Source organism: Meriones unguiculatus (genome assembly GCF_030254825.1).
Source record: "Meriones unguiculatus strain TT.TT164.6M chromosome 13 unlocalized genomic scaffold, Bangor_MerUng_6.1 Chr13_unordered_Scaffold_34, whole genome shotgun sequence".
Lineage (NCBI taxonomy): Eukaryota > Metazoa > Chordata > Mammalia > Rodentia > Muridae > Meriones > Meriones unguiculatus.
In genome coordinates this window covers 8,568,873-8,595,007 of record NW_026843646.1, presented here as the reverse complement: position 1 = coordinate 8,595,007, position 26,135 = coordinate 8,568,873, and the positions used below count along the sequence as shown (strand labels likewise).

Sequence of the window (26,135 nt, the reverse complement as noted above, 5' to 3'; positions counted from 1 at the left end):
TCCATCATTATCCCTAAACTTATTGCAGTCAGGGTAATTTTTGGATAGTGGGTTTTGTTGTCCAGTTGTTGTTCCCTCTCTCCACTAGTCCTGACTGGCTAAGAGGTGGTCACTTCATACTTAATTTTCCATGTCTCTCTTCTCCTGCCCCTCCATTAGGATTCTCAGCTAGAGTCACACCCAGTCACACCCAGGTCCTCTCATGAAACTTCCCTGTCAAATGACTCCAAGGAGAAGCCCCCTCAGTTACCCTTCTTGTTCTCAGGCCTCTCATGTCCTACTACAGTTCTCTCCACATCTCCTACCACATTTGTTTCCCTCCCCATTCTAACTTCTGCACAGTTCCCTCTATTCATCTACTTCTGCTGTCTGTTCTCTTTTTTTTATTCTGAGTGATATTCTACCAACCTCTCATGGACCCTTCTTACTTAGCTTCTTTGGGTGTGTGGATTGTAGAATGCATATGCTGTACTATAGGTCTAATATCTGCTTATAAGCAATGCGTTTCTTTCTGTGTCTGGGTTACCTCTCTCAGGATGATCTTTTCTAGTTTGATCCATTTGCCTGCAATTTCCATGATTTATTTTTAATAACTGAGGTGTATTCCATTGTGTAAATGTATTAGTAGTTCTTTATCCGTTCTTCACTTTCTGGATGTTATGAATAAAACAGCTATGAACATAGTAGAACAAATGTCCTTGTTCTATAATGGAACATCTTTGGGATATATTCCCTGGAGTGGTATAGATGGGTATTGAGATAGAAATATGCCCAATTTTCTGAGAATGCACCAGTTTGATTACCAGAGAAGTAGTACAAGTTTGCACTCCCATCAGACCTGGAGGAAAGTTCCCTTTTCTCTACATCCTCACCAGAATGTGTTGTCACTTGAGTTTTTTTATCTTAGCAACTTCATTGGTGTACGATGGAATCTTAGAGTCATTTTGATTTCCATTTGTCTAATGGCTAAGGACTTTGATCTTTTCTTTAAGTGTTTCTCAGCCATTTGACTTTTCTCTCTTATGACTTCTCATTTTAGCTCTGAACCCCATTTTTAAATTGGTTTATTTGATTTGTTGGTGTTTAATTTCTTAAGTTCTTTGTATATTTTGGATATTACTTTTCTGTCTGATGTAGGGTTGGTGTAGATATTTTCCCAATCTGTTGACTGCTGTTTTGTTCTATTGATAGTGTCCTTTGACTTACAGAAGCTTTTCAGTTTGAGATGCCATTTATTGTTGATCTCAGAGCCTGTGCTGATGTTGTTCTCCTGTGTTAATTAGTTCCAGAATTTTCTCCACCTTGTCTTCTATATGATTTAGAGTCTCTGGGTTTATGTGACGGTCTTTGATTCCCTTGGACTTCAGTTTCTGCAGGGTCATACAAAGGGTCTATTTTCATTTTTCTATGTGCAGACATCTACCACAATTTGTTTAAGATGCTGTCTTTTTTCCATTGTATAATTTTGGCTTCTTTGTTGAAAGTAAAGTTCCAATAGGGGTGTGGGTTTATTTCTGTGTCATTATTCCAATTTTGTAGGATTGTAATGTTATCAAGGGTATTTTATTTTTCCACTTAAATTTAATGTTTGCTCTTTCAAGGTCTGTAAAGAACTGTGTTGGAATGTTGTTGGGAAATGGATTGAATCTGTAGACTCCATTTTTAAGAATGCTGCTTTAGAGAAAGGGAATAAAGGGAGCATTTGGGAGGGGAGAAGGAGGACGGATGCAAAGTGAATAAACTGTAATTAATAAAATATTTAAAAAAGAATGCTGTTTTTCTATGTTAATCCTATATATCCATGAGTTTGGGAGATCTTTCCATCTTTTGATATTTTCTTCAGTTTCTTTCTTTAAAGACTTCAAATTCTAGTCATAGAGGTCTTTCACTTCATCTTGTTTGTGGCTACTGTTCAGGGTGTTGTTTTCCAAATTTTATTCTCAGCCCATTTTTTATTTGTATACAGAAGGAATAATGAAAATTTGAGTTGTGCTCCCAGCCACTTTGTGGAAAGTGTATTTCAACTGTAGGAATTCCCTGGTAGGATTTCTTGGGTCACCTAGGTATACTAAGAAATCATCTACGAATAGTGATACTTTGAATTCTTCCTTTCCAATTTGTATCTCCTTTATAACCGTCAGTTGTCTTATTGTTTTGGCTAGGACTTAAGGAGTATATTGAAGAGTTATGGAGATATGTACCTCATATGAGTGGAATTTCTTTAAGTTTCTCTCCAAATAATTTGATGTTGGCCCTCAGTTCGCTTTTTACTACCTTTATTATGTTAAGTGTGTGCCTGAATCCTTGTATGCTTGATTTCTCCAAGTCTTTTAACATGAAGGGTTGTTGAATTTTGTCAAAGCCTTTTTTTTTTTTCATCTAATGAGATGATCATGTGATCTTGGTCTTTCAGTCAGTTTATATGGTGGATTACAGATGGATTTTCATATACTGAACTATCCCTGTATTCCTGAGATTAAGCCAATTTTTTCATCGTGTATATCTTTGATGTGTTCTTGCATATGTTTTACAAGTATTTTATTTAATATATTTGTGTTACAGACAGCTATTAGCTGTCATATGTGTGCTGGGAATTTAACCCATGTCCTCTGGAAGAACAGACAGTGTTCTTAACTACTGAGCCATACCTCCATCCCCATGTTGCTTATTTATGATCAACATTTACATTGCTAATATTTTCATCTCTCCTTTTGTAATTGTTCAAACATACATTTCATTTTTAAAAAGATCATATTAATATTACAGTTTAAAATGAGGTACTTCAGGTTTCTAGACATGTATGCAGAACTGGAGTGAATGTGTAACTCTTTATAAAAAGTTGAGAAAGATCTTTAAGGTTTTTTATCTTGTTTGTTTGATTAATTTTTGCATATTGTTCAGGATCTTATTATGTACCCCTGAGTGTCCTGGAATTTATTGCAAAGAGCCGTCTACCGTCCACCTCTGTGAAATACACCAGCCTCTGTTTCCTGAGTGATTTTGGAATTAAAGTCATCAGATAATATACCCAGCCTGCCCATTCTTATAAGAGTCAGGAATCATTTATACTATTTTTCTCATGTGGGCTCTGTACTGTTTTTCTCTTTACTCTCTCTCTCTCTTTATCTGTTAATTGACATTTCTCTTGTAAGCCTATATCCTACTAAAAGGATGCAGAAATTAGAGAGGTGAACCTCACTGTTGAGTTTACTCCGAAAAAGAGTTGGTGATCACATTACAACTTGTGTGTCAGAAACTAAGTAGAAGAGCCACCAGAATACATTGAAAATATTGTAAATGAAGGATACATTTCCAGTATTCTAAGTATCATACTTTCTGTTGTACATGTTTGTGGATATTTTAGACTGCATTGACCTACAATGATGTGCATGTGAACTTCACTCAAGAAGAGTGGGCTTTGCTGGATCCTTCCCAAAGGAATCTCTACAAAGATGTGATGCTAGAGACCTACAGGAACCTCACAGCAATAGGTAGGGCAATGAATTTTATTTACTTCTTAAAATATGGGGAAACACTATTCATTATTGATGTGCTTCTGTAATTTCTCTTGAGGATGAGGAAGAATTAGATGAATCGATCTTTGATTGACCATAGATCACGACTTAAACTTTGTATTATTTCCAATAATAAAGCATACATTTTCTGTTACTGTATTTTAGGCTACAATTGGGAAAGTCATAATATAGAAGAGCATTGTCAAAATTCTAGAAGACATACAAGGTAATTTTCATTGTAAGCTGATATGAATATGGTTCTGAAAATAATTTTAATATGTTCTGGAAGTTTGAAAGAGAAGGGACAGTGTAAATGATCAGTTTTAAGTGTATTTATTGATGATGACTAACTTGTTACTGAAATATGTACGTCCACGTTAGGTATTTGATGTGTGTTTGCAAGGCACTCCTCTAAGAAAGAATGCAAGGAAATCATACTTACGCAAGATCAATGTTTAAATTGTTTACTCATTAGCGCTGAGGTAAAACTGAAATTTGTTTAGTCTCCTACAACTCAGATATTGCTCAATGTATTCACAGTAAATAGGTGATGAAAGTATATCCAAAAGATTATACTAATCAACTCATCCATAGTAAAATGGGGTTACTCATATACTTGTAGTAATGTTGCTAAGTTTTGTGAGAAGGGCAGTTTTTTTAGAGTCAGGAATGTTGTTGTGGAAAAACCATAATCCCTATATCACATGTCTGTGATGAACAAAAATCAAATGTGTGAATGCATCATGGAACCATGTCATTTATTATTATTATTTTAATAATTATATCATATATCACAATGAGTACAAATAATTTTAATATGTGTATATTGAAAGAAACAATGTACCACCCAGAACAACTAAAAGGTATAGTAGTCCCCATTTTGAGTAGATGTTTAAAAATTGATACCTATTATGTTTATATGGGATATTTAGAGCTTCCAGCAGTACAAATAATGATGCAGAGGCTTTTTAATATTTTAAAGCTTAGGCAATTTACTGGGCAGATTCTGAACCTTTTTTTTTCCCTAACACAAACCTAGCACACTGTCCGGATGCATGGCCAGCTCTACTTCTTTGTTCATGGTCACGTCCATCTGTTAACCTCACTGTCATGCTAGTGAATGGTCATTTGCTTTCTTCTTCCCAGCAACCCTTTCTCACTCAGAAGTTCTGTCCTGCATTTTGTGCCCTGCTATCACTTGTTAGCTCTTTATTATTTCCAATAGATAAGTAAGGAAGGGCAAAGGTTTACAAAACATACGACAGGTGATCAGCCATAGAACTAACAACACTATGATTTCATCAGTACTTAGCTGATTGCTGGCTCAGCAAAACAACCAGTAGAGAACACTGTGAATGTAAAAATAATGATGAAAACTCAAAATGTAATTATTCTTTACTTTTAATTCAAACTGCAAAATTAAGTCATGTGGCAAAAACGTCCATTAATGTAATGAATGTGGAAAAGCTGTCATATGTGCCAATTATCTTTGCAGGTATGAAAACAATCAATGTGCAGATAAACTCCCTGAAGATACTCAATATGAAGTCTTTGCACATCACAGTAGTCCCCACACATGTAAAAGTATGCATACTGGTGCGGAACACTATGAATGTAGCCTATATAGTAAGGCCTTTGCAAGTAAAAGTCATATCCTAAGACATAAAAGGATACATATAGGAGAGAAACCTCATGAATGTAACCGATGTCGTAAAGCCTATGCATCTAACAGTGATCTCCTAAGACATAAAGGAACTCACATTGGAGAAAAACCTTATGAATGTAATCAATGTGGTAAAGCCTTTGTACGGAACAGTCATCTCCTAATACATAAAAGAACTCGCACTGGAGAGAAACCTTATGAATGTATCCAATGTGGTAAAGCCTTTGCATATAACAGTAAACTTTTAGTACATAAACGAACTCACACTGGAGAAAAACCTTATGAATGTAATCAATGTGGGAAAGCCTTTGCATGGAACAGTGATCTCCAAAAACATGAAAGAACTCACACTGGAGAGAAACCTTATGAATGTAACCAATGTGCTAAAGCCTTTGCAGATAACAGTAAACTTTTAGTACATAAACGAACTCACACTGGAGAGAAACCTTATGAATGTAACCAATGTGGTAAAGCCTTTGCATCTAACAGTAATCTACGAGTACATAAAAGAATTCACACCGGAGAGAAACCTTATGAATGTAACCAATGTGGTAAAGCCTTTGTACATAACAGTCATCTCCTAGTACATAAAAGAACTCACACTGGAGAAAAACCTCATGAATGAAACCGATGTCGTAAAGCCTATGCATCTAACAGTGATCTCCTAAGACATAAAGGAACTCACACTGGAGAAAAACCTTATGAATGTAATCAATGTGGTAAAGCCTTTGCATATAACAGTAAACTTTTAGTACATAAACGAACTCACACTGAGAGAAACCTTATGAATGTAACCAATGTGCTAAAGCCTTTGCATCTAACAGTAATCTACGAGTACATAAAAGAATTCACACTGGAGAGAAACCTTATGAATGTAACCAATGTGGTAAAGCCTTTGCACAGAACAGTAATCTAGTACATAAAAGAACTCACACTGGAGAAAAACCTCATGAATGTAACCAATGCGGTAAAACCTTTTCACAGAACAGTCAATTCCTAATACATAAAAGAACTCACACTGAAGAGAAACCTTATGAATGTAACCAATGTGGTAAAACCTTTGTAGATAACAGTGTTCCCCGAAGACATAAAAATCCATGTTGCAGAAATCCGTATGAATATAACTAATGTCATGAAGTCTTTTCATGTAAGACTTATCTTGAACAAGAACACTTATTGAAGTGAAACCCTATGAATATGACTAATGTGTGAAAAAGTTTGCATGCCATAATAATCTCCATGTACATATAAGAAGCACACTGGATAGAAACTTTTTGAATGAAACCAATGTGATAAAGCATTTTGATGTAATAGTAATCTCCTATGACATAAAGAGCGCATACTAGAGAGAAACCTTATGAATGTAACTAAGGCAGTGAAGCCATTGCATGTAACAGTAGTCTCCTAATACAAAAAAGAACTAACACTGGAGAGAACTCTTATGGATGTAATCAATGTGTGAAAGCCTTTGTATGTAACAGTCATCTCCTAATACATAAAAGAGCTCACACTTGAGAGAAACCTTATTAATGTAACCTATGTGGTAAAGCCTTTTCACATAACTGTCATCTAATGAAAACGTGCTGTTCACAATCATCTTCAACATCATGAAAGAATTCATACTGGAACGAAAGACTATGAGTGTATTTACATGGTGAAGCTACTCCACATTTGTATAATCTTTGTCATCATGAAAGAATTCATACAGAGAGAAAATTTATGAATGTGTTAAAATGGGAGACCTTTACACATATCTATATTCTACATCCTCATAAAAGTTTCAAAATGGAGAGAAAATTCTGAGAATATAATCAATATGGTAAGGCTTTTGTGTTCTTCTGTTCACTGAATCCAATACAAGTCAAACAGGTCAATACAGATGAAAAAAAATATTGTCATCCAGTTTGATGAAGGACACATAATGTTGAACTGTGATGCCTACCCATCCAATGAGCCAGAAAGTTACAGAGGTTCTGAGCTTGAAAATCATAAACATCTTTAGCATTTTACAACTGAATTATTTCCATCAGTCATGGTTTAGGCATATGGGATTTGTTTATGTCTTTGAGGAAGTTACCTGATGCAAAATGTAGGTTTAACAATCAAAACATATCCATTTGTTCTTTTGTGGTTAGGAAAAGGTATTATGTTTTAGTAAAGAGAATCTGTGGTTTGGGTCAGTCATTCTGTTAGGGGACCAGAAATCATGGTATGGAACAGTCATGTTTTGGGCAACAAAAGCTAAGTAATTAAAGCCGGTCAGCTATTGAGAAGTCTACAGCTTTCCTAGGGACTATGAACTTAAATCCTATAAATCAATGAATGCTGGTAACTAAAAGGAAATACTTAATACAAATTGCTTTCTCATCTTCCCACATACAATTTGCATTTACATGTTTTGCATATAAAATCATCTTCAAGTATACAAATGAGCAGATAGTAGAGAGAAACCTTACACATGTCTTCAATGTGATAATGCCTTTTCTTAATACAGTTATCTACAAATACATAAAAGAACATACACTGCAGTGAAACCCTCTGAATAAGCAATGTGGTAAATCCTTTTCATAGGGTTTTCTTTGAAATCATGAGAAAATGTCATGCTGCAGAGAAACCCCATGAATGTAGTCAGTATGGTAAGGTTTTCTGCTTCATGCTACCATTATATAAGAGTAAAAGCCTTACTGTGTGGGCTACATCTTAAAGCCTTTGCATATCAGGGTAGTCTTTGAGAACCTAAAAGAACTCATTCTGTAGAACATCTATTAGAATAAAAGATTTGTTAAGTTCTTTGACCCACCAACTTGCATTCAATTACACTAGATTATTTTGCAGGAAAATTCTAACAAGTGTCAACAATGTATGCATGCATTTGTGACATCCATCCTTATTTTGTTTCCAATTGAAATCTCATGGACCGAAGGCATATTAATTGAAACAATAAGATAATCCATTTTTATTTCACAATTCACTTCAGTTACATGAAATAAATCATCCAGTTGTAAAATTTATGTGTGCGTATTAGTGCATTTTCTGTGACTAAACACAAGGTCTAAGGCAACTTCCAAATATGTTTACTTTGCCTTATGATATGAGAGAGGATATGGGATCACTTTAAATTGGGCAAAACAAGTGTCATACATGGCAGCTAAAGTAGGAAACTTTGAGCTCACAAACTCCACCTTTAGCATGAAGCAGAGAGTGGGAACTACAGAAAGTATAAAGCTGAAAACTATCAAGCACACCCAAATAACATACTTTCTCCAGCAGAGATACATTTCTTAAAATTTCCCAAATGATACCACTAACTGAGAACGATTCATTTCTATGACTTCAAACCTATGTGTTTGATTTCTGTTACATGAAAGAATTCATGATGAAGAAAATATTTGTAGGTAAGCCTGTAGTTGCCTCAACACCTGAGTTCAGTAATGAATGCTTATATAAGTAAAACATTCATGAGTAAACATATATTTGTTTAAGAATTTGTTTTAAATTCCATTATGTGATAACACTTTGTCTTTGTGTATTTGTGTGCCCCTCCATTCTAGTTTCCATGAAGACCAGACCTTCTCATCTGCTCTTCTTGAGACGAGATTGTCTTATACCAGGAATTATAGAAAGTTCTCAAAACCTAACCTAGGTCCTGGGAATGAAATTTGTCTTAACTGCAAAGCCATGTCTCTAGTACTGTAAATATGTTAAATCTTTATGGATCATTGTGATGTCAGGAAGTACAAAATAATTCATAAAAGGAAGGAACCCTATTTATACAAAGAATTGATTATTTGGGACATAATAAATATATTTACTTTCAAGAAAATAAACTTTTTCGAATCTGTTTTTATCATAACCTTGCAGGAAGTAAATTATTTACCACGTTCCCTTAAATGTAATGGAGGAGATCACCAACTGATTGTGGTCTGAATTTTGAAACATTGGAGTAGGGATTGAAATTTCTGTATGTGTATCAAATCCATTCACAGAAGTTTATTAGGTTGTTCTGATATTCCTTCTGTGGTGGTTATTCATGTTTTAATGCATTTCAACCTGGTAATAGGTATTTTTCTGTGCAATGTATAGAATGGGATCCCCATCATCTATGTGGTCCATTGCTTATTTATATCAGGCAGTGTGTGATCATAGTTTTAAAAGAAGGGTCTCTGAGAATGTGTGGTTATTTTTTTTTATGTTTTCACAAATTCATTTAAGATGTTTGTTTTTAGTCCTTGCTTGGATATCAATATTTAATTAATGGTTAATAGTATGTGTGTGTATATATATGTATATATTGTTTAAAGTTCCATGCTTCTACATGTTCCCATATTTACTATATATAAACATATATTTGTTTAAGAATTTGTTTTAATTTCCATTATGTGATTACACTTTGTCTTTGTGTGTTTATGTGCCCATCATCTTCCTAGAGATTTATCTAGCTTTCTTAGAGATTTATCTAGCCTTCTTAGAGATTTATCTAAGAGGTGCTAATTAATGTAACAGCAATGAGATTTATTTCAAAACATGTTGTTTGTTTAGTGGACTATTCGTTCTTAGGCTATGACAGATATATGAAGACTGTGTGACATTTTGTGGGGTTTATTTTAGTCATACTTATATGATCTTCAAGTTTATGTTGTCAGTTTTGCACAACACAAAGTCTTCCCACTAAGCTCATTGAGATTCATAAAACTTAGTTGAAACATTACATCAGTACAATATTATATTTTATTCAAATTATGAATATATTGTCATCTGAGGATGGAAGAATATAAAATGATTTGAATAATAAATGCTACTTGCAAATGAAAATTATACACTCCTGTCTCATTTTGGTTCATTTTGGTTCTTTCTTAGGAGTAAAGACTTGTTCATAAGACTTTCTCAAAACTGCAAGTGAATGTCAGAGAATTGTCTCAGTGGGTAAATTATTAGTTATTGCTAAGCCTAATGATTTGAGCTCAATCTCTGAGTAGTCCATGTCACTGCTACAGATTTTTCTAATGTTTCTATATTTGGGCTGCTGTATATGCAGATTCACACACTAGCAGATACATAAATATATTTTCAGGCTAAATAAGGGCCAGTGTGGTCATTGGCCAAAAGACTCTATGTGTTCCATGTCAAGAACTTATATATGGGATGTAGATAATAAATAGCAATAATTTGTACTCTCACTAGCATGTATACACAATAACATGTATGTATACACAAACACACTCCAGCATTTTTAAACTTATTTTTATTTTTATTGATTACAGTTCATTCACTTTGTATCTCTGCTATAGACCCCTCCTCATCCCCTCCCAATCCTATCCTCTCTCCCTCTTCTCCTATGCCCCTCCCCCAATCCACTGATAGGGGAGGTACTTCTCTCCTTCCATCTGAACCTAGTCTATCAGGTCTCATCCGGACTGTCTTCATTGTCTTCCTCTGTGGACTGGTAAGGCTGTTCCCCCCACAGGCAGAGGTGATCAAAGAGCCAGGCCCTGAGTCAGGTCAGAGACAGTCTTTTTTCCCATTACTAGGGTACCCTGTTGGACACTGAACTGCAATGTGTTAAATCTGTCAGTGGTACTATATTATCTCCATTTGTGGTCCTTGTTTGGAGTATGAGTCTCCAAAGATCCCTGTGCCCAGATTATTTCCTTCTATTTCTCTCCTTGTGGAGCTCCTGTCCCCTCCAGTTCTTTCTATCTTCCCTTTCTTTCATAAGATTACCTGTACTCTGCCCAAAGGTTGGTTATAAGTCTTAGCATATGTTTTGATACCCTGATCGATACAGTCTTTCAGTGGCCCTCTGTGGTAGGTTCCTGTCCAGATCCCTGTTTTCTCTGTCTTCTGATGTCCATCCCATTTGCCTTTCTGAATGAAGATTGAACATCTTACCCAGGGTCTGCTTTCTTAATTAGCTTATTTAGCTGTACAGATTTTAGTATGATTATCCTATATTATATGTCTAATATCCAGTTATAAATTATGAAATTAATAAAGCAATGCAGCCACTTATAGATGACAGAAAATTTTTTTGTAGAATTTGAAGACTTATTGCTGTTCATTAAAAGGAAAATGGTTCTTTTGTACATCTTATTTTATCCTTTAATTCATTCATTCAAGAATAGACCACTTAAAAATCATAGCTTGGCTCAGACGTGCATCCCTCTCATCCTAAACCTAGGATTCAGTGGCAGGCTGATTTCTCTGAGACTGAGGCCAGATTGTTCAACAGAGTGTGTTCTCTGTTTTTGTTTGTTTGTTTTTGAGACACAACTTTGTTGTGTAGCTTTGCCTGTTCTGGACTCACTTTGTAGTCCCAGGCATCCTCAAAATCACATATATCTGTCTGCCTCTTCTTCCTTGAGTGCTGGGATTACAGGTGTGTCCCACCATGCCCAGGTCCATGGACAGTTCTAAAACAGCCATGGCTATGTAGAAATATCATGTATCAAAATGATTTCAAAATGAAAACTATATTTAAAGTTATAGATTTTTTTTCCTGAGGGATAGTATACAAAGGGATGCTAGAACTTTTCTGAATTTGTGCTCTCTGTCCTTTGTGTAAGTGAGAAAAGTAGCGTTGAAACATCCCCCTCATAGATCAGACATCGTGATTACCAGATGGCATTGCCTCCTGTGCAGTCTAGTTTCATGGCCTCATTTACTTCATTTTCAGTTAAGAGCTTGTGATCACAATTAAACATCTCAGTGTCATTTCTGTCCATTTTAAAAATTTTACACATATTTCCACATGACTTTGAGCCAAAAGTGCCTTTTTATTTCTGATTTTACAATATGATCACTTTCAGAATAGGACTTAATTTAGCATGGCTCTGAGTAGGGAACCCACATTTGAGCATATCCACATGCCCTAAGTTAAATCCTGGTGCTTGCTTTGTTGAAGAAAATCATTGCTTTGGAAAGGACTCTTGTGCTCCTCTTGACTGTGCCAGGAAAATATCTTTCTCAGGTCTTGTGTCTTGGCTGGTGTAACAAAACACCAACAACACAGGCTCTAAGCAACAATCAATAAATGGGACCTCATGAAGCTGAAAAGCTTCTGTAAAGCAAAGGACACTGTCTACAGATTGGGAAAGAATATAGGGTTCACTAACCCTATATCTGACAAAAGGGCTAATATCTAGAATATATAGAAAACTCAAGAAGTTAAACAGCAACAATTCAAGTAATCCAATAAAAAAAATGGGACACAGAGCTAAACAGAGAATTCTCAATAGACGAATGACAGAGAAACACTTAAAGAAATGCTCAATGCCCTTAGTAATCAGGGAAATGCAAATCAAAACAGTCATGAGATTTCACCTTACAGCCATCAGAATAGCTAAGATCTAATGCTCAAATAACAATACATGCTGAAAAGGATGTTGAGAAAAAGGAACCCTGCTCCACTCCTGGTAGGAATGTAAACTTGTACAATCACTTTGGAAATCAATCTGTCACTTTCTCAGACAATTAGGAATAGTGCTTTCTCAAGATTCAGCTATACCACTCCTAGGCATATATCCAAAAGTTGCTCAAGAATACAACAAAGACATTTGTCCAACCATGTTTGTAACAGCTTTATTTGTAATAGTCAGAAGTTGGAAACAACCCAGATGCCCCTCTACTGAGGAATGGATACAAAAATTTTGGTACATCTACATAATGGAATATTATTCAGCAATAAAAAAATAAGAAAATCATGAAAATTGCAGGCAAATGATGGGGACTGGAAAAGATCATCCTGAGTGAGGTATCCCAGAAGCAGAAAGACACACATGGGATATACTCTCTCATAAGTGGATATTATATATATAATATAGGATAAACATACTAAAATCTGTACAACTAAAGAAACTTATGAAGGAGGAGGACTCTAGCTGAGATGCTGAATCCTCATTCAGAAAGGCAAAGAGGATGGACATCAGAAGAGGGAGTAAACAGGGAATGTGATAGGAGCCTACCACAGAGGAAATCTGAAAGGCTCTACCCTGCAGGGTATCAGAGAAGATGCTGAGACTTGTAGCCAAATTTTAGGCAGAGTGCAGAGCACTTCATGAAAGAAGTAGGAAATAAGACATGGAGCGGACAGGTGCTCCACAAGGAGAGCAAGAGAACCAAAATATCTGGGCACAGGGGTCTTTTCTGAGACTGATATTCTAACCAAGGACCATTGATGGAGATAAACTAGAACCCTGCACAGATGTTGCCAATGGCAGTTCATTGTCCAACTGGGTTCCATTGTAATGGGAAGAGGGACTGTCTCTGACATGAACTGATTAGCCTGCTCTTTGATCACCTCCCCCTGAGGGGAAAGCAACCTTACCAGGCCACAGAGGAATCCAGTGAATCTATTCCTGATCAGCCCTGATAGACAATGATCAGAAGGAGGGAGAGGAGGACCTTCCCTATCAGTGGACTTGGGGAGGCACATGTGTGGAGAAGGAGGAGGGAGAATGGGATTGTGAGAGGAGGAGGGAGGGGGCATGGAGGGAAAAATGGAAAGAAAAAAAGACACAGAAGCCGGATATATAAGCTCTCATTGGTCAAATGACAAAACAATTTAAACATCAAAATTATCTGCATATCTATATCCTCCCAAAATTCCTGTATTGAAGTCCTGAGACCAAAAGTAACATAACTGCATGAGATCTTCGGGAGGTACTCAGGTCTCGGAGGTGAAGCCCTTATGAATAGGTTCATAACCTTATTGAAGAGATCCTATAAAATCATGTGGCCATTTAAAACACTGAGTTTAAAGTGAGAACATGACTGTAGACAAGCATGGACCCAACTAGACCTCATAATTTAACTTTAGACTTTCCAGAGTTCACTACTATGAAAAGTAAAGCCTTTGTTTATAAATCATTTGTCACTTAGCTCCAGCAGACTAAAACAAACAGTAACAGTCAAGTCCACTACAGAAGACACATAAATCATGAATCCATATTGATGTAAGTGTATGGCAAATGCATTAACATTCTGATAAGCACCAAAGACACAGAATGTCAAGGTACTCATGGGGGTGCAAGGTGTTAACTGTGTAGCAGAAAAGCCTGGAAAACACTGATTACAAGTAAGCAAAGTGAAAATATGTCCCACCTGATAGGACACAATGTGTTACACTTTTGTGATACCCTTGTCCCAGTTTATGTATTGATGCATGAGAACACAGAGAGCTTATAGAGAGACCATAAAAATAACTAACCTGGGATATTAGCCATATAGTACAAGATAACCATGTTACAACCCACAGACCTAAATAAACTAAATAACATGGAGTGTAGAAGAGAGGATACTTGAATCCCGCTAAGGAGGGGATAGACATGGGAAGTGGAGGGAGAGAGGAAGTGGGTGGGAGAGGGAATGAAGAGAGAAACAGGATGGATCAGGTGGGGAAAAAGTGCAGATGGGGATGAGAGGGCTAGGAGAGAAGGGAAATTAGTGTTGCAGCATCTCTGAGATAAGATGAAGACCTGGAATTCTGGAGGTACCTGGGAAAATATGTGGTTCTCTTGTGTACCTGAGATGCCCAGCAGCAGGGATATTGAGACTGAAGTGGACCCATCTTGTAGCCAGTGGAGGGAGGGGGACACCAATCAACTCACAAAACCCTCCACCCAAATTTGTCACCTACAAGACATGCAGGAATAAAAGATGGAACAGAGATTGAGGAAATGGCCAACCAATGACTGGCACAACTTGAGACCCAACCCACAGAAAAGACTCAACTTCTGACACTATTAATAATACTCTGCTATGCTTGTAGACAGGGCACTAGCATAACAATCATCTGAGAGGCTTCATCCAATAGATAATGGAAACAGTTGCAGAGGCCCACAGCCAAACAAACATTAGGCAGAATTTGGAGAGTCTTGTAGAAGAGTTAGAGGAAAGATTTAGGGAACTGGGAGGAGGGTAGTACACCACAAGACTTACATAGCCAGCTCACCTGGGACCATGAGGCCTCATAGAGCCTGAACCACCAACAAAAGAACATGCCTGGACTAGTCCTAGGACCCCTCCACATATGAAATTGATGGGCTATTTGTCCTCAAGTGGGTCCCCTAACAACTAGATCCGGGGCTGTCTCTGACTTGGACTCCTATCTTTGCTGCTTCCATCTGGATCCCATTTTCCTAGCAGGGCTGCCTTGTCTTGCCTCAGTGAAAGAGGAGGTACTTAATACTGATGTAACTTGATGTGCCAGGGTGGGTTGGTTGGGGGCTATCTGGGGAAAATGGGTGAGTGGGATAAGGGCGGGACTGGGAGGAGAGGAGGGAGTGGGGTTGTGAGTGGGACATAAAATGAACAAATAAATAAATTAATGAAGACAAAATATAATTGATCCACAGTCATCAAAAGTGACAGGATCATGAAAAAGATGATAGAACTATTCCATATTGAAAGAGACTGAAGAGATAAGGAAACAATGCAACACTTAAATGTACCCACTTCCTCGACAATTATGTGAGTAATAATATAGTCAACACAACCCAAATTAAATTCAATACTGTGTCAGCATGAATTACCAATTTCGATAACTGCACTGTCATTATGTAAGACAAAGATCTTGCTTGTACAAAATCAACACTAAACCATTCTGAGTGACAGGGCATAAGGTCAGCAGCTTCCTCTCAAAATGTCCAAAGTAAAATAGCAATTAACTATACATACTTGGAACTATCTTCAATTTTGTTATTGTTTCAAAATTGTTGTGGGGAAGCTGCACGTGGTCTTTAACTCCAGCACTTGGGAGGCAGAGGAAGGCAGATCTCTGTAGGTTCAAGGCCATCCTGGTCTACATAGGGAAGCCCAGGACAACTAGGTCTCTGTAGAGAGAATTTGGGTCAAAAAACCAAACTAAATAAAATTGTTGTAAGGAGAAGAACAATGTAACTACAAACTGAACAAGATTAAAAACAAAGCTGATTCTCCACACTGGCAGTCTGGGTAAGACTATGTAAGAGACTGAAAAGTGAAATGACATGACATTTTGGAGCAGCAAGAAGATTCTCTAAATACAGCCCACAGTCTTCTTTTTTTATTGTGTGTGTGTGGGGGGGGTGTTCATGATGTTGGTAAAGGATGAATACTAGTGAACACATGGGAAGGTCAGATGACAACTCTGCAATCATTTTTGTCTTCCACCTTTTCAGGAATTCAGGGATGAAACTCAGGTCTCCAGGCTTGCCCAGCAAGAGCCTTTATCTGCTAAGCCATCCTATCGACCTGCAAGCGATTCTCTTAAATGACCTCAATTAGGTAATATTGAGGAAAAAAATGTGAAGGATCCCTTCTCTTAAAAAAATTCTTAGGGATGAATAAATAATAAAAAGTTTGAGAAGGACATTACTACCCTAGTGCTACCAATGACTAGCAATCATCCAAACACAACCTAAGCACCTCCTGAGACAAAGGGCTACAGGGCTGGTAGCTAAAATTCCCTGCAAGTGTAAAACTGGAATTACCCTGAAATAAAAGAGCCTTCCCAGCTCTACAGTAACCTTGTTATTGCATCCTGATTATCTACATATAGCAACACAAAAAAATACAAATAGGAAGATAAGCCCGCATGAACCCTGTATACTGCAAGGTTGAGCAAGTCCATCAAAGTATAAACAGCAGTGTATCTGCCAAACTGTTCCTTATGACGAATTCTCTGATTAATAAAGAAAACAACTAAATCACATGAAAGCTAAGTGAGAGAGCGAGCACCTGCAGTGGATGCCTTTACTTAAAAAGAGTCATTTCATTCTGGAATGTCTGCACATAGGTCCTCAAACAATGTTCCTAGAAATGTGCATGGATTCTGTGGACTTTCCAAGTACCCTGCTTTCTTTCGACCCGGATGTCCCAGCTTCCCCACCCCACGAGCCCCAGGGCAGGCAGGAGGCAGAACTGGACTCTCTGCACTTCCTTTCCGGGAGGACTGGCCCCAACATCACTCTTCCTCAGGATGCAGGGCACAAGTGTATCCCTAGGAACTATGCACTGCGTGCTCCTGCCCTCCCAACCCCTGCGGCTCGAGGGCGTGGTTCCGGGTACCAGCAGCCTCCACAGTTCTGCCTCTTGGCAGAACTCCTGCAGGCTCTCCCCGCCAGGCCAGCCCTCATCTGCACAGCCCCGTCCTCGCCTGGCGACTGCCATCCTGTGGGTCCTTCACACTCATCCACAGCCAGACTAGCTCGGCTGCACCTGGTTGGCTGATACCATGGTCCCACAGCTGTTCCACCATGGGACCCAACCCTCTCTCCTCCCCGCCTCCCAGCCGTGACACACTGCCCCGCAGAGCCCATTGAATGGCGGAGCCCGGGGAAGAAGTGAGGCGGAGCTTACGGGGCGGAACCTAGGGGGCGAAGGCGGAGTCTGGGGATAGGCGGAGCTCGCGGGGTGGAGCCACAGTCCGGGGCGGAGAAGGTGCCCGCGGGGCAGAGGCGGAGCCCAGGCGTTGCCCAGGGGTTGCCCGCCCCACACCCTTACCTAACTTCTGGTCTCAGCCTACCAGGATGAAGTAGTCCACTAGCCGAGCCACGACCGTCGCCACCGGGCCCGGGAAGAGGGTTCCTGTCGCCAACCCTCACTGCTGCCGCCCACCCGGCCTAGGACGAGCTCAGCGTTTTCCCTTCAGCGTCTGTAGCCATAGCAATGGCGCTTCCGTCACGCTTGACAATGGAGGCGCGCACTGTGCTTGAGCTGCACCTCCCGCAAGCTCCTCCCCCGCCCCACCCGAGAGGGCTCGGCCTTCGGGTTCCTCCGAGGAAGTGGGCGGCGGGGCGCATTCTTGCTACCAAGGCCGAGCTCTTAGAGGCCAGGCCTCTGCTTCAACGCCCCCCTCCCCTATTCTTTATTTTCCTGGAGCTGGGGTCTTTCCTTCCGCCTTTTCTCTCCCTTTTTCGTTGGTGTGAGAAGGGCGTGGAGGGCGCGGGGTCATTTGGAAAGTTTGCTCTTCTCTGCCGCATGCTTGCCACTTCCGCCCTCTGCTGGAAGCTTGGAATTTGCACCGCCGAGGCTTTTGGCTGCATGTTTACTGTTTATTTTGTGCAGAGGGGGATTTTAGAAACAAGACACCGAGTTGGCAGGGGGAGGAAAGGACTTGCATAATCTTCAGAGGCGCCTATGGCTTCTAGGCTGCTTGGGCTGGGGATAGTTAGTTTGGGCTTTCCTCTGAGTGCCCAAGGGAGTTGGGTTCTTCCTAGGAACAGGGCATCCCTGGGATCCTCCTGAACTGGTCCTGTCTCTTCCCCCCCCAGCCCCACCCTCCTGACTTTCACTGCTTTTTTGTCTCAAGGCTCTGGTAGCTGAAGCAAGGGTTAACTTCCAAGTTGCTCTACTGCAAAAAACACAATCGAATAAATTCATGGGGCTCTTTGTCCAGTCTAGAGATTATCCAAGTCGAGTGAGTTTATTTTTTTATATTGTTATTTTTTAAATTTTTATTAATTATAATTTATTCACTTTGTATCCTCCCTGTAGCACCCTCCCGTCTCCCCTCCCAATCCCACCCACTCTCCCCCTCCTCCACCCTCTCCACCCATTCCCCTCCCCCAGTCCACTGATAGGGAACGTTTTCCTCCCCTTCCTTCTGATCCTAGTCTATCAGGTCTCATCAGTACTGGCTGCATTATCTTCCTCTGTGGACTGGTAAAGCTGCTCCCCCCTCAGGGGGAGGTGATCAAAGAGCAAGCCAATCAGTTCATTTTCAAAATTTCCACTACTGATGTTTTCAAATTTGGCTGGCACAACACTTGGATGAGTTTACTTTGTCACTTCTTAATGATCATGAAGTTTTAGTAGTTGAAAATGTACCCAAATTAAGACTGAAGTTTTCAGAACCTGCGGGTTAGAAATTATCTTTGTGAGGACATCATTCCCTGAGGGGTTTGAACCTTAACGTCGTATATAGTAGGTGCCAATGTGCTTAGTGCAACACATACACCCTCTGCTAATGACTAGCAGAAAGCTAGTGACTAGAGCTGTGAACTTAGAGTCATGATCTCAGCTGCTCTGATTGACTAGTTTGCTTTTATAGGCCAGTGTTTCCCTTCCCGATTCCATGCTGGTGATTGAACTTATGGTCTCATACATGCTAGGAAAGTCTTCTAACATTAAGCTATATTCCCAGTGACAGGGCAGCAGGGGTCTGAGCGGGTTAGGCCGGGCCATGCTAGAAGAATTGAAACTGAGGGGGTCCTTTAAGTCACTAACTCCTTTGTAAATGGTTCCCAGTCAGATGGAGGAGTCAGCATAAGTGATGAAGAGTAGGTTGGTTTTCAAAATAATTAAAGCAAACAAAACCTCCCACCACACCTCCTGTAGACATTTTCCCAGTCATGTCCCTGGGAGCTCATTCTCCACTTTTTTCAGTAAAGAATAATCTCACTTCCTCCAGAGACAGCCCGTTCCACAGCTTAACAGCCAGCCCTCTTAGAAAGTCCTTCTTTATGAAGTCAGATTTGGCCCACTGTAACTGCCCTCATGTTCTCTGAAGCTACCAGAAGGGGAGGGACACCACATGACTGTGTGTGACTTTTAAAATTATTATTGTGGAATCCCTCCCCCCCCAATTATACCTTCTCACAACTCATAACAATGGAGACTGAGAGATGTGTCAGAAATTTCCCTGTTACATCACCACATCTCAGACCATTCAGTTGCCTAAACAAGAATCTTAATGACTTCCACCCTTAATACTGGCCTTTCTCTCAACCTCACATTCGTCATTCAGTCCTGTTGCTCCTACTTCCCACGTGTCCATGTCACTCTCACATCATTGTCATCTCCCATCTTGATAGTTTATAATACTTTCCTTACCCTTTTCCCTGTTCATTGGATCCATGTACGTAAAAAAATGGCTTTTTATATGTAAAACTTTTTTTTTAAGATCAGGTTTTACGTATCTCAGGCTAGCCTCAAAAATTCCAAGCACATTAAGATGTTGTTGAACTTCTGATGCCCCTGACTGCACCTCCTTATTGGGATTACAGGTGTGTACAAAACATGAGGTTTCATGGATGGAAGGCAAGCACTTTACCAACTGAGCTACATTCCAAGCCCTTATATAGAAAACCTAAAGACAAAAAGCAAGATATTGACCCAGTCTTAAAATTAAGTCTGTAAGCTTGAAGCAGTGGCACACATCTGTGAGCCCAGCACTCAGAGAGGCAGAGGCAGGTGGGTTGCTCTGAGTTCAGGGCCAGCCTGGTCTACAAAGCCAAGACAGCCAAGGCTACATAGAAAAGCCCTGTTTTGAGAAAAAAAAAGTTTGTGTACCAAGCACACATTTTCAGTTTGAACTATGTTTGGGGTGCAGGAAAGAGAAATCCAGAGATGGCTGAAAGACTGTGTCTTAGGCCATTGGGTCTTGACATTTTTTTTCGAAGTACCTGGGACCGCAGTGGTCAGAGTGGTACTGAGAGGCTTTGCAGGCTGTTCTTATATAGATTGAATGTTTGGTAAACAGGCCTTGGCTACATAATTTGCAGAGTCTAGTGCAAAACAAAAGTGAAGGATCCCTTGTTCAAAAGTTAAAGATTTCAAAAGCTTTAGCAGAACATTAGAACAAACGTGGGCTCCTCTGAGTGCAGATTCCTAGCATCTGAACAGGGTGTGTTTCCACAAAGCTGACTCTGTTGGTGCAGTGTGTGTGCATGCTGGAGTGGAGAAGGGGGAGTGGTTGCTGGGAATTGAACTCAGGACCTTTAGAAATGTAGTAGTGTTTTTAACCTCTGAGTCATCTCTCTGGCCCTTATTTTTTTCTTTTTTTTATTTTGTTTTTTTATGTCTATGAGTTCTCTACATGCATATACACCTGCATGCCAGAGGAGGGCATCAGATCCCAGTATAGGTAGTTGTGAACCACCATGTGGTTGCCAGGAATTGAACTCAGGTCCTCTGGAAGTACAGCCAGTTCCACTAGCCTCCAAGCCATCTCTCCAGCCCCAATATTCTGCTTTTGTTGTTTGGTATTCTGGAGATGACAATGGAACCTAGAACCACCTTGTGCATGCTTAGCACATGATTTACCACTGAGTTACATGCCCCAGCCTCAAAACAATCTCTGTTTGTTGTAGTCTTGTCATTATTGTTGAGATGTTCTTACTACATAGCCCAAGCTCACCATCCTTCTGCCCCAACCTCCTGAGAGCCAGGATTATAGAAGTGTACCATTACACCTAACACTCAAAACTATTGTTTGTAAAATGTGTGTGTGTGTGTGTGTGTGCATGTTTTCAGCTTTTAGGAACTTTATTTTCCTTCCACCTTTTCTGTTTGCACAGGTTTCTGCAGAGGAGCTCAGGACCACTCAGGGGAGGCTCCAACCCAATCAGTGGCCTATGCTGTGGTAGCTGATGACCAGTCTTCAGTGTCTGGCTGGCCACTCTAGTCTTCAGTTGGGAATGCTGGATGGGTTCTGAGGGTACCTGCATACCCTCAGACCAGTCTGCCACCTCGGGATGAGTGACAGTGAACTCAGGAGCTGGCACAGTCCATTCATCCTGGAATTCCTCCTTGGTCATGGCCTTTTTAGCAGCATCTTGCTACTCTTTCTCAGTCTCTTCTGGGTCTATGTAGAAGTAAAGATCAAGCATAATAACCTCCCATGACTGCTCACAGGAGATAGTGCCATGCATGAGGAGTGCTTCCTGGGCCAGCATCCACCACATCAGGCCCACTGAGTGAACTCCCTTGTTGTTGCATGGATGGCAATATCAACATAGTGCAGAGAATCTGTGTTGCACTGGGCATTGGTGGGTAGGTTGACCTAAGCGGCCTCTGTGAGGGGCTGGTTTCAGCCCTGAGATCAGTTACCACTAGAAGCCATGGCTCCCTGAAAGCTGCTTGTATCTGGTTAGTGAAAGTCCCATGTGTGAAGGGGGCAGCAATTGGAGTGGCTACAGTGGCAGTGGCAAACTTCAGCACAGCTTGCTCACCAGTGTTCCTGGAGGCGATGACACTGCCATCAGCAAGGTTCTCAATGGCAACAATAGCCTGAACTGCAATCAACAGGTCCTTTTCAGATTTATGATGTAGATACCATCACTTTCCTTTTGTAGATGCATTGCTCCATCTGAAAGTCAAGGTTCCTACCACCTAACTGGGTTCCTGTGGCAAGGCATTTGAGGACATCCTCCTACTTCATCTGCAGGACATCAAGGTCTCAGAACATCGTGTAAGTTTGCCCTTTAAATTATGCTGGCCATCAAGAACAAGACCATATGGACCCATCCACAGGCAGTGCATAAAAGTGTGTGTATGTTTAAATTTTTGTAATCTTACTCTTAAGTTTATAGGACAAAAAGATCTTTGAGATAAGTGTACAGTAAATCATTTCTATCCTATTTTCAAACCACTTGTCTTAGTTACTTTTCTATCACTATGCTAAGATATCATGACCAAAGCAGCTTATAAAAGAAACAGTTGTTTGGGTACTTAGATAAGTCCATGAATATCATGGCAGGGACCATGGTGGCAGACAGTAATAGCAGACAGAGCACCAGAGAGAACAGTGGTTAAGAGCTTACATCCTGATCTATAAGTATGAGGCAAAGAGCTAACTGAGAATGTGTGGGATTTTAAAACCTCAGAGCTGACCCACAGTGACACACCGCTTCAACAAAATCACACTTACTAATTTTTCCAAAATTGTTCCACCAATGGGAGACCAGATTTTCAAACATATGAGATAGTAGGGGTCATTTTCATTCAAACAACTACACTCCTCAATAGCTTCCTATGTAGCCAAGAATTAAGATAAAAGATTTGAATGTCCCAAAGCATCTCAGGCACTCAGATTCTTGTGCTGTTTTGTTGTTGCTGCTGCTGTTTTGTTTTTGAGACCGAGTTTCATATAGTCCAGGTTGACCTTCATTCCTGACCTTCCTGATGCTCCATTTATAGGCATGTGTCACCACACTTGTTTTATGATCTTTTTTGTTTTGTTTTGTTTGTTTGGTTGGTTGGTTGGTTGTCGTTTTGCTTTGCTTTTCATGACAGGATTTTTCTATGTAGCTGTGCCTGGACTGGACTAGCTCTGTTGACCAGGATGGCCTCGAAATCACTGAGATCCAGTGTATGTCACCATGCCTGCTGACCTCTTTTTTTTTTTGAGGGGGTATTTTTATCTTTTGTGTAGATGAGTGATAAGATTATTTTACTTGTATGTGTAGAAGTGTACCACATGTGTGCCTTATATCCCAGGAGGCCATATGGCATCAAATTCCTTGTAACAGGAGCTAAAGAAGATTGTGAGCCACCATGGACATGCTAGAAACTCTGCAAAAAAAAAAGTAGAGAATGTTTTGCTTTGTTCTAAGATTTATTATGTATACAATGTTGTGTTTTCATATACACCTGCATGCCAGAAGAGGGCGACAGATTTCATTATAGATGGTTGTGAGCCACCATGTGGTTGTTGGGAATTGAACTCATGACAAAAAGCAGCCAGTCCTCTTAAGGAATCCCTCCAGCCTCACAGAAAATACAGAAAAATACAGAAAGTATTTTTCATCACTAAGCCATCTCTTCAGCCCCTCTGGCTTCCTCTTTAATCTTTATTATTTCTTTTTGGGAACCACTGTTTTACCATCTGCTTTGATATTTAAGTCTCAGCAGAAAGACTGCTTTTTCCAGGCCTTCACTGGAGTTAGTGAAGAATTTCCAAGTCTAGCTTCTTTTATTTGAGACAGAAGGTGGGTTACCTTGTCAAAATCACACCACTTGTTTCACCTCCTTGTGAATTTAACTCATTGTACTAAAGCGCTTTTACTCTGGCTTAAAAGGAGTCTGAAATAAAGCAAGGCATCTAGCTTCCAGTAGAGCCTCTCAGAAAGGTCCCATGTGTTGTCTGTTGGTTTATTAATTTCAATCCTCACTCCTGAACCAAGAACAGTTCGACTCTGCTGGTGGGCTCCAGCAATTACTATTATTATTGTTGTTGTTATTATCACTTTCTTCCCATTTATATTCCAAACAAATTCACCTTCTTTCATTTCCCCTATGGAACTAAAATGTTCTCAACTCTGGGCCTTTGAATACATATGTTCTTTATCCCTTCTGGGGTGTTAGATCCCTCTTTCTCTTCTTTAGGTTTCATATTGGATTTTATTGTGATGTATATATTTCTATGCATGGTCTATAGGTTTGCTTATGGTAGATTACCCCACAAAAATGTAAGCTTATAGAGAAAGAATGGTGTTTGTATAAATCATTTTCTGTGTGTTCAGGATTTAGCACAGTACTGGGTATCTAATTCACAAACAGTAACTATCGGCGGAAGGACAAATAACCTTTTAAATAGTAAATGCCTTGAACAAAGTCTTCATAATCTGATAGTAATACAGAATTCCCACCTAAAGGATGGGAGCATGTAGCATTTTATTTGTTAATGCCAGCCATTGTGCCATCTGTAAAAAACATTTCCTGAAGTCTTTTTATCTTGTTCTGTGACTGCTGTTACTAGGACAGCCAACTCCATGCTTGTTGCCTTATCTGTGTTTCCTTTCATTTATCCCATAGCAAATTACTTCCTTTAAGCTTTGGTGAGGTTTAGCATCTGGCTTTATCATATGCAAAGACTATCTGTATCTACCTGTTTTGTACAGAAGCTAGGAATACAGCTCAGAGGTAGAACATTTGCTTCATATGTATGAGGTAAAGAAGGAGGAGGAGGAGAAAGAAAAGGAACAGGAGAATCAAAGCATTGCTTTTCTTCGTGCAGATGCTCTGCATTAAATACAGGGGTTAACAGTCTATCTTTCTCAGCCTTCCAAACAAGATAGAAATTACAGATACAGCAACAATGCTGTTTATATTGTGTTAGTTTTTAACCTGTTTCCTCTCCTGACATTCATTGTTTACCTGCTTTATACATAGTTGGTTTTATGTACATGTTCATTTTCTGGGAAGAATCTATGTTTTCATTAGTTTTTATGAGAGGTCAGGTCCTCAGAAAATGTCCTGGGCTTTGCAACCTGCCATACCTATCCCTAGGAGAGCATATCTGCAAAGCTGATTATGTCCTCTTTGTACATCATTTGATGTTATGACTTCAGGATGCATCTTGAACCTTGTTTTCAACAAAATGTTGTAAACATGCCCTAAGCTTAACAGGCATTTTGTGCCTAATGAAAAAAAAATCATCATAAAATTTCTTGTTTGAAAAGAGCATCTGAGATCATTATACAATGCACTCAGTTACTTTCACTTAGGTAATTAACATTATTAGTACTATTCATTGTTTTTCATTAGTTTTCTAGAGACCCAAGTATGATGACCCACTTGTAAGGAACTGTGTACACACTATTAACTAAGAAAATAAAACTGCACATTCAAAACAAGCAAAACCTCCAAATATTGATAAGAATTAGTTTTGGATTTAGGGGCCAAAAATAATTCAATTGAAAATTGAGGAAGACATTAAAACACCATTATTCAACAAGCTTTTAGAGTAAATATTTATGTATATGCATGTAAATATGATGAAAGGTTGTACACATAAACACAACTTAAGAATTCTTAAGTGGAACTTAGTTAAGCAGGATTTTTTTTCCTTTCTGTTTTCTTGCCAGGAAATTTTTGAACATGTTCCTCCCCTCCCCTCCCCTTCCATTCCTTCCTTACTCAGTGTGAATTTACAAACATTTCTCTTAAATGGATGCAATTCTGTGAAAGCATTGCCCAAAGGACCCCTGCTGCCTCACGTCTAGACCCTGAAACCCAAATGCATTCTAGCTAATTTTTTTTTTTCTTGCACTGGTGATTAAGTAAAGGAACTCATTTTTTGGGGGGAAGGGGAGATACCCAGACATGTTTAATTCCTCATTTATTCCCCCCTTATGTACGTCAGTGCTTTGGGGAGCATATTGACAAAGGTTTCTCACCCATGCAAACCACAATCATACATGTGATTTCTAAGGTTTTTCTAACAAAATTCTTCTAGTTGCCAGTCTGGGACCTTG

General features: G+C 39.5%; 3 pseudogenes; 1 reads left to right on the top strand and 2 right to left on the bottom strand.

Moving 5' to 3' along the window:
- Positions 1-26,135, bottom strand: part of LOC110543619 (zinc finger protein with KRAB and SCAN domains 7-like) — a 262,089-nt pseudogene that overhangs the window by 117,265 nt on the left and 118,689 nt on the right.
- LOC132650891 (zinc finger protein 431-like) lies at positions 5,120-6,906 on the top strand (annotated as a pseudogene).
- LOC132650875 (small ribosomal subunit protein uS2-like) lies at positions 21,717-22,345 on the bottom strand (annotated as a pseudogene).